We start from the raw sequence: 13,168 nt of genomic DNA on the forward strand, positions 1-13,168 counted from the left end.
AGACTCCCTCCTCCCTCTCACTCTTCATTCACATCGCCATTCCCTTTCTGTTGGCACTCCCCATCTCGACTCTCCCTCCCTTCCTCTCTCTCTTCATTCAGATCTCCATTCCCTTTCCTTTGGCACTCCCCTCCACTGGCACCCCTCCCCTCCCTGCCAAGCACTCCCCTACACCTCATGCAGACCGGTGTCCATGCAAGCGCCTGACAGCGCCCTATAACCTGTCTGTCTGTCTTTCCCTCTGTCCATTAGTCGGGCTGTAGTGGCTCTCCCCTGCCGCCGCCACTTCACGTTCCCTCACTCCCCTTCTGGCCGGCCGTCCCCTTAACGCATCCAGCAGCCGGGCACCTCCGTCACTCCCCCTTCAGAGAGTGACAATAGTGCGTGTTTACTTAGTCTACGACGCCATTGGGATGCTCTCTCCCCTTTGTGCGCGCCGCATTAAAAATTCTCCGCGAGTTAGGTTTGTCGTCATTAGGGATTTCCTTGATGAGCGGCTGGGCGGGTGTAGTGTGCGCAGCCACGCCGCCTGACCCGCCTGCTGCTGCTACTCCTACTGCCACTACTGCTGCTGAGGTTGTCATTGATCCTGCTATTTCTGCTGCTGAGGTTGTCATTGATCCTACTATTTCTGCTGCTGAGGTTGTCATTGATCCTGCTATTTCTGCTGCTGTTACTGATAGTGCTGCTGATACTCCTGCTACTTCTACTATAGCTACTCATACTACTGCTACTTCTACTACTGCTACTGTTATGATCGTTGCTGCTGCTGCTGCTGTCATTGCTCCTGCTAATCCTGCTGCTGTTACTGATCCTGGTTTATTTAGTGCTTGGAATACTGCTGTAATGGTCGTTGCTGCTACTGTTACTCCTCCTCCTCCTACTACTACTACTACTACTACTACTACTACCACTAATGCTGTAATCTCTCCTGCTAAGTTTGCTACTGTTGGTGGTACTGCTTTCTCTCATGTTTATAATACTGCTTTGATCGTTGCTGCTCCTGCTATCGTCACTGCTTCTTCTGCTGCTGCCACTGTTTCTGATATCGCAACTGCTGCTGTTTATGATGCAACTGCTACTACTACTGCTTCTGCTAGTATTCGCTTTACTGCTACTGTTCCTGCTGCTACCACTGCGGATGTGTCGGCAAGGAACGGCCCAGGCTTAGTTAGGGGTGCATGGCGGGCCTGATGAGGTTACGGCAGGAGGGGAGCGAGTGGACGGTTGCTGATAGGCCTACAATACGAGGGAGCAGTGAGTGTGCCTTGTGACGGGCATGGCGGTGCGTAGGGGGGGGGGGGTTGCAGGGGTGGTGATGTGAGTGGCTGGCAGGTGGGCGAAACTGGCAGGGCAGGGGAGGGGAGGGCTTGTTGGACTGCAGGTGGCTGGCAGGTGGTTGATAGGAGGTGGGAGGGAGGGATGGAAGGAGGAGGAGGAGGAGGAGGAGGAGGAGGAGGAGGGGAGGGAATAAAAGTGATGGGATGGGATGAGATAAATTGGAATGGAAAAGGAAAGGAAACGAAACGAAAGAAAGGGAATGGCAGGAAGGGAAAGGGAATAGAAGGGAAAGGATGGGATGAGAAGGGAAGGGAAGGGGAAGAAGGGAAAGGATTTAGAAGGGAGGGAATAAAAGTGATGGGGTGGGATGAGATAAATTGGAATGGAAAAGGAAAGGAAACGAAACGAGAGAAATGGAATGGCAGGAAGGGAAAGGGAATAGAAGGGAATGGAAGGAAGGGAAAGGATGGGATGAGAAGGGAAGGTAAGGGAAAGAAGGGAAAGGATTTGGAAGGGAAGAAAAGAGCAGGAGCCATAAGAAAAGAGAAGTGTAGGGAAATATATGAAAGGAAAATAATAGAAAGGAAGGAAAACGAAGTGAAGGCAAGAAAAAAATAGATGGGAAGGGAAGGGAAGGAAGGGGAAGCCATACAGGTAGGAAAGAGAAGGGGACAGACAGGGTTAGTGTAGGGGCAGGAAGGGCGGAATGACAGGCAGGCAGGCAGGGCGACAGGCAGGGGGTCGGTGTAGGAAGGCACACACACACACACACACACACACACACACACACACACACCGAATCACTAACGCGAACTGGCCGTCAGGAAGTGTAGCTGAGTAATGTCAAACAGTCCTCCCCTCGCTGTCCTCCCCCCTCCTCCTCTTCCCCTTCTCCCTCCTCCTCCTCCTCCTCCTCCTCTCCCCTCGCTCACTTTCCCCTCCCTCCCTCGCTGGTTAAACAAAACAAAACAGAAAAATACTGTCCACACTGAGGGCTGGACGTGAATAGCGCTCGGCGGCCTCTTTTAATAAGCCTGGTTTTGTATGTGCCACTAAGAGACTTTTGAGGAAGCTTACACATACACACACACACACACACACACACACACACACACACACACACACACACACACACACACACACGCACATGGGGCCCTTCCTTCCTTCAAATGTGACGTAAAAATATGACAAGCCTTCGAACGACCAATAAGATGTCGAGGTTTTCATTTTCTTTTCATCTTGTCCCCTCAATCTCTTATTCTTGTTGTTGTTGTTGTTGTTGTTGTTGTTGTTGTTCTTCTTCTTCTTCTTCTTCTTCTTCTTCTCCTCTTTCTTTTTGTTCTTGGTTTTGTTCTTGTTCTGTTTGTTCTTGTTCTTCTTGTTCTTGTTCTTCTTGTTCTTGTTCTTCTTGTTCTTCTTCTTCTTCCGTCGCCAGGAGAAGAAAATATTCCCCTCTTCACTCTTCCCTTCTTTTCTTTCTCCTCTCTTTCATCTAAGAAAAAGTGATATATTCCTCTCTTCCCCTTTCTTCCTCCTCCCCTCCCAGGCTCCCACACCAGGGAAAAGTGATTCCTCTATTTTCTCCCCTTCTCACTCCCCCTTTCCCCTCCAATACCCTTTCCCCTCCAATCCCCTTTCCCCTCACACTCAAACCTTCTCCTCATCCCCCTTTCCCCTCATCTCCCCTTTCCCCTCCCAATCCCCTTTCCCCTCACACTCAAACCTTCTCCTCATCCCCCTTTCCCCTCATCTCCCCTTTCCCCTCCAATCCTCTTTCCCCTCGCACTCAATGAAAAAAAAAGTTAGATATTCCCCGTCTTTCTCCTTCCTCACTAAACCCTTCTCCCCCACACTCGAAGAAGAAAAGTGGGCTCCCCTCTTTCCTCTTCCCCCTCTTATCTTTCCTGTTCCCCCACGAAGGAAGAAGAGCTGGATTCCATTAGCTACAGAGCCATACGAGGCCGTGTTGACAGTCATTAAGGGAGCCATGAATTATTCCGTCAGCCTCGGCAGCCACCGGTGAGGACACGCAAACACCCGCAGTCTCTTGCCGAACTGACGCGGAGCTGACTACAGGAGGCATTTTTTTTTGTGTGTGCTCGCGTGTCCTTTCTGTGTGTCTGTGTGTCTTTTTTTTTTACAGCTAAGGAGACAGTTCAAGGGCGTAAAGAAAAATATAAAAAAAAGCCCGCGTTTACTGTCTGTCTGTGTGTATATATGTTTCTCTGTGTCTTTGCGTCTGTATCTGTGTCTGTTCGTATGTTTGTCTGTTTATATGCATGTCTGTGCCTGGGTCTGTCTCTGTGTCTGTCAGTGTTTGTCTGTTTGGTTATTTGTCTTTGTGTGTCAGTACCCTGTGTCTGTCTGTCTCTGCGTCTGTCTGTCTGTCTCTCTCTCTCTCTCTCTCTCTCTCTCTCTCTCTCTCTCTCTCTCTCTCTCTCTCTCTGTGTGTGTGTGTGTGTGTGTGTGTGTGTGTGTGTGTGTGTGTGTGTCCCCGTACCCGTGTGTGTGTGTCCCCGTGTACCCATTCAGCGTGATTAGTACAAACTTTTCAATGAGCTCCTCGGGATCCGCGCGTCAAACAGCGATGTTATCCTCGTGGCTCCGGGGGCTTTAGGGGAAAAATTGCCGCCACATGGACTGGAAACAAAGGTACTTGCCGGAGGGTACGCGCGGATTTTCTCACAAAGGGCGGAGGGATAGCCGTGTTAGTGGAGAGAGAGAGAGAGAGAGAGAGAGAGAGAGAGAGAGAGAGAGAGAGAGAGAGAGAGAGAGGGGGGGTATAAGGGGGGGTAGTGGGTGGACAAGAGGAGCAGCAAGAAGAGGGGCGAGAGCTGGCGGGGATCAATGCACTGTTTGCATACATTATGTTGCCTTTTTTTGACACTTTCAGCTAAAGTTTCGAGAGAGTTGTTGGGAATTTGCATACTGTCTGAGGAGTGGCCGGCGGGGTGGCAGTAATGCTCCTGCAGCCCGTCCAAATATGTGGCCAAAGTTCCCTTCTGTGTTTTCCTGCCGCGGCCTGCGTCACCCCGCGGCCGGCGAGGTACGGCGAGGCAGTGCTGGCCGGTCTCGGTGTCGCCCTCATTCAACAAGGCCATACACGGGGGAACTGAGGCGAGGCGAGCTGATGTATAGTGAGGTGAGGGCGCCCTGGTCAACCCTTCCATCATTACTTCAGCCTACATGACCCAGACACGAGTGAAGAGAGTAATGGTGATGTGAGGTGAAGGCGTCCAGGCTGCTCCGGTAATGCGAGGCGAGGGGATGTGACGTGAGGTGAGGTGAGGGTGCCCTGGATTGTCCTTTCATCATTACCTCAGCCTACATGACCCCTGATGCTTGCGTGAGGTGAGGAATGGTGTCGTGAGGAAAGGGTGACTTGGCCAGCCCTTTCATGCAACGTTTTTATTTATTTATTATTTTTTTTACAACAAAGGAGACAGCTCAAGGGCACAAAAAAGTAAACAATAATAAAAAAAAGCCCGCTACTCGCTGCTCACAAAAAGAATCCAAAAAGGTGGCCGAAAGAGAGGTCAATTTCGGGAGTTGCCAGATTGTCTCACTCAGCCTCTCATATTTATCGACTTCCGAGCCAAAAACTGTCTCGTGGACCCCAATAAGGAGATTCACTTATAATTATCGTTAAAATAATTAATTCCTGATGTTTCTTGGCAATAGTTAGGCGTCAGAAACCGGTAAATACTATGCTCAGAGTAGGATATCTGGCAACGGTGCTTTCATGCATGACCTTAGCCTGCATGACCCCAGATGTATGGGTGAAGTGAGGGATGGTGACGTGAAGTGAGGGCGTCCTTGTCAGCCTAAGCGGACTACATCACTTTTTTTTTTTTTTTTTTTTACATCTCTGCCCTTAGCGCCGGTAGGCTTTCTTCATGGGCCTGGTGGTCGGCCAAGCCCGTTATGGCGCAGGCAATTTTTATAGTGGCGATGGCGAAGCGATGGGAGGAGAGGTGAGGTGACATGGAGCACTGGCCAGCCCCTTCATCGGCCTCACCTCATCTCAGTCGTTGTCATGGTCAGCCCCACGCCATCCCCACTGCAGCTGTGCCTGACTCTGGTATCTTGCTTAGTGATGCTCGTCTCGGGGTCACCGCTACTTTTAATTATAAACATTCAGCATCATGCATACAGATCATATTGAAATGAGACCTAATTTTAGAAGCTGGCCATGATTTCAAGTTCTTTATGTTGTCACAAAATTTGCCGTTATATATATTTACTTTTGTATTGGACCACGTTTATTCTTTTTTTTCTAAGTGTACTGAACCTTCCATGTGGTCATTTAGTACACCTTCCATGTTGTCAATTAACTAACTATGTGGCAGAAGAGGCGAGGCTAGGGTGTCCTGTCTACCACTATCACCACCCTCACCCCGGCTGCAAGGGCTTTAGGGAGGGAGGGAGGGAGCTGAAGGTCATGGTAGTATCCAGGCCAGCCATGCAGCGCTGCCTCGCCGCCTCGTGCATCCTCTGCTTACTTGATATCCTCGTTTTATTGTCTCGTAAGCTGCCGCGTTTGTCTCCGAGTTTTTATTGGCGGGAGTTGGCTGGTGGGTGATGGGGCCGCGGCCTTGGGTACGCCTCGCCTGCGCCACGCCAGTACGCATGCACCGGGAGGGCCTTGGGAAGGAGATTACCGGGGATGCGATGGAGGCTTAGGTCACGGGAAGGGCAGAGGAAGACGCAAGGCAGTGGGACAGGACAGGAAGGGCAAGGGGAAGGGGAGGGGGGTTAAGAGAAGGGCATTTGAAAGGCAGGATAATGGGACAGAACAGGAAATGGATGGGGGTGACGAGAATGGCATTTGAAAGGCACGATAATGGGACAGGACAGGGAAGGGCAAGGGGAGGCGGTGGCCGAATGATCAGCGTACTGGCAGGGTGAGCCCGTGGGCCTAGGTTCGAGTCCCACCAAACACTGATTTTTTAAGTAATTGCCAAGTGGGGGAAGATTACCCACAAGCTTTCCGGATCTTAAGTGAACCCTAACTTCAGCGACTTCGTTCAAGTGGAGCACCCGGGGGCAGCATGGGCCAGACAAAGAGTCATATCACGGCGTCCACTATAAATAAAATTCACCTGCGCCATTAACGGGCTGGGGCCGTCCAAGAGGCGCCTCAAGAAAGCCTACGGGCATTACAGGGGATACCAAAAAAAAAAGAAGGGAAGGGGATTGGCTAGGTACGATGAAGGGGTCAGGGTACAAAAAAGGGCAGAAGAAAGGCAAGGAAATTGGACAGGAGAGGGAAGGGCAAGGGGAAGGGAAGGGAGGGCTACGAGAAGGACAGAGGAAAGGCAGGGTAATCGAACAGGGCAAGGGAGGGCAGGGGAAGGGGAATGGCTAAGCTGCGATTGAGGGCCGGGTTACGGAGACAGAGGAAGGGCAGGGTAACGAGAAGGGACAAGGAAAGGGAAGGGGAAGCGGAGGGAGAGTTTCGAGAAGGGCAGCGTGAGGCAGGGGAATGGGAAAGGACAGGGAAGGGCAAGAGAAAAGGTGATGAAAGGGTACGAGAAGGGCAAAATAATGGCAGAGAAGGCAGGGAAGGGTATTGGCTAGGGTAAGATGGAGGGTCGGATTACAAGAAGGGCAGAGGGGAGGCAGGGTAATGGGGGAAGGACAGGGAAGGGCAAGAGAAAAGATGATGGAAGGGTACGAGAAGGGCAGAAGAATGGCAGAGAAGGCAGGGGAAGGGGACTGACTAGGGTAAGATGGGGGGTCGGGTTACGAGAAGGGCAGAGGGGAGGCAGGGTACTAATGGGATGAACCAGGGGGAGGTGAAGGGAGAGTCAGGTGTACAGGAAGGGCATTGGAAGGGCAGGGAGGTTGGACAAAGCTGGGTTAGATGAAGAATAGGATTACAGGGAGGGTAGGGTAAGGATTAGAGTTCAGTAAGGATTGATAGAGGGCAGGACAGGGGTTAGGATAAAGTGGTCTGGCAGAGGAAGGGGGGAGAAGCAGGGAAGGACAGACAAACACAGCTTATACTTTGATTTTCCTGCTTCCTTCGTTAGTGTACCACAAAGCTCTATCGTTTTTGTCGTATACCAGGAAACACTTTATTTATCTATTTATTCATTCATCTGTTTTCATTGTTTCTTTAGCGGCAATGTTCTCAGTGTTCCGGATTCCACCACCTCGAGGCTCATGCTCTGCCATCTTGAACCTTGACCTCTTCTTCCCTCCTCCTCCTCGACCCGAAATGGCTGCTGCATGTGTTTCCTTATCTATTCGTTAATTACCATTGTTTCTTTAGCGGCAATGTCCCCAATTCCACCACTTCGAAGGTTATGCTCTGCCACCTCGACCTGCATTCTCCTCCTTTCTCCTTCTTCTCGACCCGAAATGACTGTTGCATATATTTTATTCTCTGTCCGTTTATTTCCATTTTTTTTATTTAGCGGCAATATCCTCGATTCTACCACTTCGAAGGTTATGCTCTGCCACCTCGCGCCTTCGACCTTCTTCCTCCTCCTTCCTTCTCCTTCTGGACCCGAAATGACTTGGATATATTTCATTCTCTCTCCGTTTATTTCCATTATTTGTTTAGCGGTAATATCCTCGATTCCACCACTTCGAAGGTTATGCTCTGCCACCTCGCGCCTTCGACCTTCTTCCTCCTCCTTCCGCCTCCTTCTGGACCCGAAATGACAGCTGCTTATATTTCATTCTCTGTTCGTTTATTTCCATTATTTATTTAGCGGCAATGTACCCGATGTTCCTGATTCCACCGGTGCACGGTAAAAATGGCACAGGTAAAAATGACAAGTGGAAAAGTAGGAAAAAATGTCACAGATAAAATGGCAATTATTGAAACAGCATACCAAATACAACTCTCTTTAATAACTGTATCTCACTCATGCTCTGCCGCCTCAGTCTCTTCCTTCGTTCTTCCTCCTTCCTCCTCTTCCTCCTCCTCCTCCTCGCCCGAAATGGCTGTCGCTGCATCCATTTCCTTATCTCTTCGTTTATTATCATTATTTCTTTAGCGGCAATGTCCCTGATTCCACCTTCACCTCGAGACTCACACCGCCTCGATCTCCCCCTTCCCTAACCTCCCTCCTTCCTCCTCCTCGACCCGACATGGCTGCTGTTGCTTATGTTTCTTTATCTATTCGTTCATTACCATCATTTATTCAGCGGCAATGTTCCCGATTCCACCACCTCGACCTCGATCCCCTTCCTCTTCCTCCTCTTTCTCTGCAACGGTTGCCTGCCGCTGCATGTGTAAAGAATTCCGCGGCAGAAACTTCAGCGGCCCATCCACTCGAGGCGACGCGTGAAATAATTATAAAGTTATCTCCGCCGGGAAGTCATGCAGGTCGTTCCGTATCAGAGAGAGAGAGAGAGAGAGAGAGAGAGAGAGAGAGAGAGAGAGAGAGAGAGAGGCGCATTCCATTCTTTTTGCCGCCAAGTTGAAGAGATTCTTGTCACTGTCGTCATTAGTCGTCGTCGGAGTCGCTCGTTGGGGCGGGAGGGAGGGTGAATAGGGGTGAGTAGGGGGGGGGGGGAGTAGCTGGGGGATGGGATGGTGAGATGTGTGTGTGTGTGTGTGTGTGTGTGTGCGTGTGAGTGGGTGGGTGGTGGTGTGTCGTGGTGATGATGAAGTGACGGTTACACACACACACACACACACACACACACACACACTTTGATGGATCCCTTTCTTTTTTTTGTTGTTGTCATCTTTTGTTTTGCTTTATAGAGGGAGTGAGTGCGGACATTGCATAGAAATTTTTCCCTTTTGTTCTTGGTCTGTCTCCTTTACCGCAAATACACACAGGCACATACAGGTACACACAAACACACGCACGCACACATACACAACCCCCTCCCCCACACAGACACACATCTCGTATTTTGAATCCCACCCTCTCAATCACCCTTCCCCTCCTCTCTCCCTGCAATCAAATATATAAATAAACACATACTAATACCTACTAAACGTCTAAGTCAGTCCAGCGTCTCTTAGATATATACATAAGACCATCTATAGCTTTTGTTCGTCCATGCATCATCCCCATTCATTTTGTCCCCTCTCTCTCTCCCTCCCTCGACCGTCCACTCCTTCACTCCACACCCTCGCTCCCTCACTCCTTCCTCGACCATATTTTTCTTCGGGGGAGTCTTTGATGTCCTCGTATTAAGCTTACCCTCACCCCTTGCATTCATTTTTGCATATCGGAGTGTGTTCTGTCCCCGCTCCCCTCCATATCCCTCCTTCCTCCTCCCTCTCTCCCTCCCTGCCTGCTGTTCTTTGTCCTCCTCTTCGTAATTATAACACTATTTTATGCCGTCTTTTATGCAGGGTGGCGGGCGGTATCTCCAGACACTCGGGGATATTGCCGCCGGGATGTTGGTCTTTCCTTGGTGATGACAGAAAAGCCCTCTATGGTACAGCCTTTATTTTCATAGTCTTTTTGGCTCCAAGTTATTGTTTCTCGGCCACCACCACCACCACCACCACCACCATCTCTCTCTCTCTCTCTCTCTCTCTCTCTCTCTCTCTCTCTCTCTCTCTCTCTCTCTCTCTCTCTCTCTCTCTCTCTCTCTTAATTTGTTACGCTTCTCTGCCCTTCACTTTATCATCAGTTTCTTTATATCACGCTTCTTTTCTTCCTGTCTTCTTTTTTTCTTTCTTCCTTGCTCCCTGTAACCCTCTTTCCTCGACTAGTTTTTATTTTATTCTTGTTTCTTGAGGCGTTTATTTTGTCTAACTATTTTCGTGTAGTGTTTTTCTTCCTATTCTTTTACTTTCCTTCAATTTCGTATTCATTATAATTTGATTCTTTTCACTCTTCTTTTCTCTTCCTGGACTGACTTTTTGTTCATTATTGTCACTCATGTTGCTTATTTCTTATGATACTCTTCTTGTCGTTTTCTAATCTTTATCGTATTTCTTTATATTCTTTTTTTTACCTTTTTCATATCTTGTAAGGTTCTCTGCTTATGTATAATGTTCGCATAATATCGTTCATTTTACTTTTCTTCTTATATAAAGCTCTTCTTGCTGCTCTCTGATCCTCATTATCGTATTTTTTAGAGGTTTTCTTGCTTCTTCATATTTCTTGTAATGTTTTCTGACTATCCATAATTTTATCTTGAGATCATGAATGTTGCCTCATTTCTTGTGGTCTTGTGATCCTCTTTACTGTATTCTTTTAGAGGGAGTAACGTTATTTTCCTTCTTGTAGTGCCTCTCCTATGTATGATTCTCTTGATATCACTTATTTTACCTTAGTGCTTGAGAGACTTTTTATAAACATCTTAAACTGTACTTTTTTGGTCATCTTATTTTATCTTGTTCCTCGTAGTGCTTCTCCTACTTATAATTTTGTCTTTACGTCACTCAATTTACCGTATTTCTCAGAGACTCTTCTTGACATCTTTCCATCCTCTTTACTATATAATTTTAACTTCCTTTTATCTTTTATCTTTTATAGGAGCGGTGAGTAGCGGGCTTTTTTTATTGTGCTCTTTTTGTTGCCTTTGAGCCGTGTCCTCTGATGTAAAAAAAAAAAAAAATGCTCATACGTAAACTTTTCTCTTGATTATCACCCATCGACCTTATTTCTTTGGCTCAGTCTTGACTTACACAAGCGACTCATGTTCTTCCATTTCACTTTCATGCTTCCTCTGGCTTTCTTTCCCCGCGTCACAGCTTATCAATGTCCTGTGCTGCGCGGCGTCCCCTGCGGCGGGAGATAAACCGACCGCCACAATAAAGGCGAGGATTAATGCATTGCCCGCCGCCGCCGCCGCCGCCGTCGCCGCACTCTCGCATTCACGTGTCGGTGAGAATAATCAGGTTGCCGCCGCGAGGACTTCCTTTCTCTCCTTTCTCTTCTCTCCTTGTCTTTGTTAATGGTTTGAAGACTTGCATTTTCTCCTTCTCTTTCCTTTCCTCTTCTTTGTTGATGGTTTGAAGACTTGCTTTTTTTCCTTCTCTTTCCTTTCCTCTTCTTTGTTGATGGTTTGAAGACTTGCATTTTCTCCTTCTCTTTCCTTTCCTTTTCTTTGTTGATGGTTTGAAGACTTGCATTTTCTCGTTTTCTTTCCTTTCCTCTTCTTTGTTGATGGTTTGAAGCCTTGCATTTTCTCCTTCTCTTTCCTTTCCTCTTCTTTGTTGATGGTTTGAAGACTTGCTTTCTCTCCTTTTCTTTCCTTTCCTCTTCTTTGTTGATGGTTTGAAGACTTGCTTTCTCTCCTTTTCTTTCCTTTCCTCTTTGTTGATGTTTTGAAGACCTGCATTTTCTCCTTTTTTTTCCTTTCCTCTTCTTTGTTAATGACGTGATGACTTGCTTTTTCTCTTTTTTTTGCCTTTTCCTTTCTTTGTCGATGGCTCAAAGACTTGCTTTCTCTCCCTTTTTAAATTTCCTGTTTTTTGTCGATGGCTTGATGAACTGCTTTCTTTCTTTTTCTTTTTTTTCCCTTATTTTGTCGGTGGCTTCAGGACTTTCTTTCTCCTTTTCTGTCCTTTTCTCTTCTTTGTTGGTAGCGTGAGGATTTGCTTTCTTTATTTCTCTTTCCTCTCCTCTGTCTTTTGTGCTGTAAGAAAAAAAAATAGTATGAAGGTTGGAAGTCATGAAGAAATAAAAATAAACTATTGACCATCATCAATAACATCAACCACAGCAATAACACGAACAAGAACAATAGAAAAAAACAACAACAGCAAAATAACATAACCAACAACAGTAACAGCAACTACAACAATCTCTCTCTCTCTCTCTCTCTCTCTCTCTCTCTCTCTCTCTCTCTCTCTCTCTCTCTCTCTCTCTCTCTCTCTCTCTCTCTCTCGTCCCCCCTCCCCCCCCTCACACACACCTGCATCGATAGTTTGTGTATACCTGCATTATCAGCGTCGGGGGGTCACCTGGCCTTGGCTGGAGGGGGAGGTACGGGGGGAGGATGAGGGGGCAACACATCCTCGGCGGTAAAGTTTGCGTTGTCATATATTAATTTCCTCTCTCCCGGGGGCGGCGCACTTGTTCAAAGGCGGCTGTTTGCTCTCTTGCCTCCTGGAGATCGGACACATAAACTCTCGCCTTTTTCACCGGCTATTCTAGGACTGGAAGAGACTCGTTTTTCGTCCGGGTACGCGTGGGGGGCAACGTTGCTAAATTATCGTATTAACCACATGTCGTATCTATCATTCTTATGCCTCAAACTCTCGTACCTACACAAGTAACGTGAGAAAATCAACGTTAGTGTTAAAACTGCTTAATATTGATGTTTTTCGTTCTTTGTTGTTGTAGTTATCGGTCAACAACTACGAAAATTAAATGCGATGAGTACGATAATTTGGCAACGCTGGTGGGGGGTAGTTGAAGCGGATGGTCTGTGTGGTTCTTGGGGTTGTAAGGTTCTTGTCCTCTGACGCTCTCGGCTCTCACAACAAACATTTCGAAAGGTCACACAGGAGATTAATTTGGTGGTCATATGTGTGTTTTTTTTTCACGTTCGTACGTCAACACAGCTCAACACTCCTCCTCCTCCTCTTCCTTTTCCTCTTCCTCTTCCTCTTCCTCTTCCTCTTCCTCCTCCTCCTCCTCTTCCTCTTCCTCTTCCTCTTCCTCTTCCTCTTCCTCTTCCTCTTCCTCTTCCTCTTCCTCCTCCTCTTCCTCCTCCTCCTCTTCCTCTTCCTCTTCCTCTTCCTCTTCCTCCTCTTCCTCTTCCTCTTCCTCTTCCTCCTCCTCTTCCTCCTCCTCCTCCTCCACCTCACCTCCTCCCTCTTCCTCTGCCCTAATCACCTCCGTCGAATAACTTTTCCCGACCTGGTGAATATTTGACTTGCTCGCTCACTTATTTTGCGTGGAAACTTCGGCGGCAAGAATTCAGTGACGGGTCAGTGGCGCGCGTCGCT

The sequence above is a fragment of the Eriocheir sinensis genome, chromosome 58 (genome assembly GCF_024679095.1).
Source record: "Eriocheir sinensis breed Jianghai 21 chromosome 58, ASM2467909v1, whole genome shotgun sequence".
Taxonomy (NCBI): Eukaryota; Metazoa; Arthropoda; class Malacostraca; order Decapoda; family Varunidae; genus Eriocheir; species Eriocheir sinensis.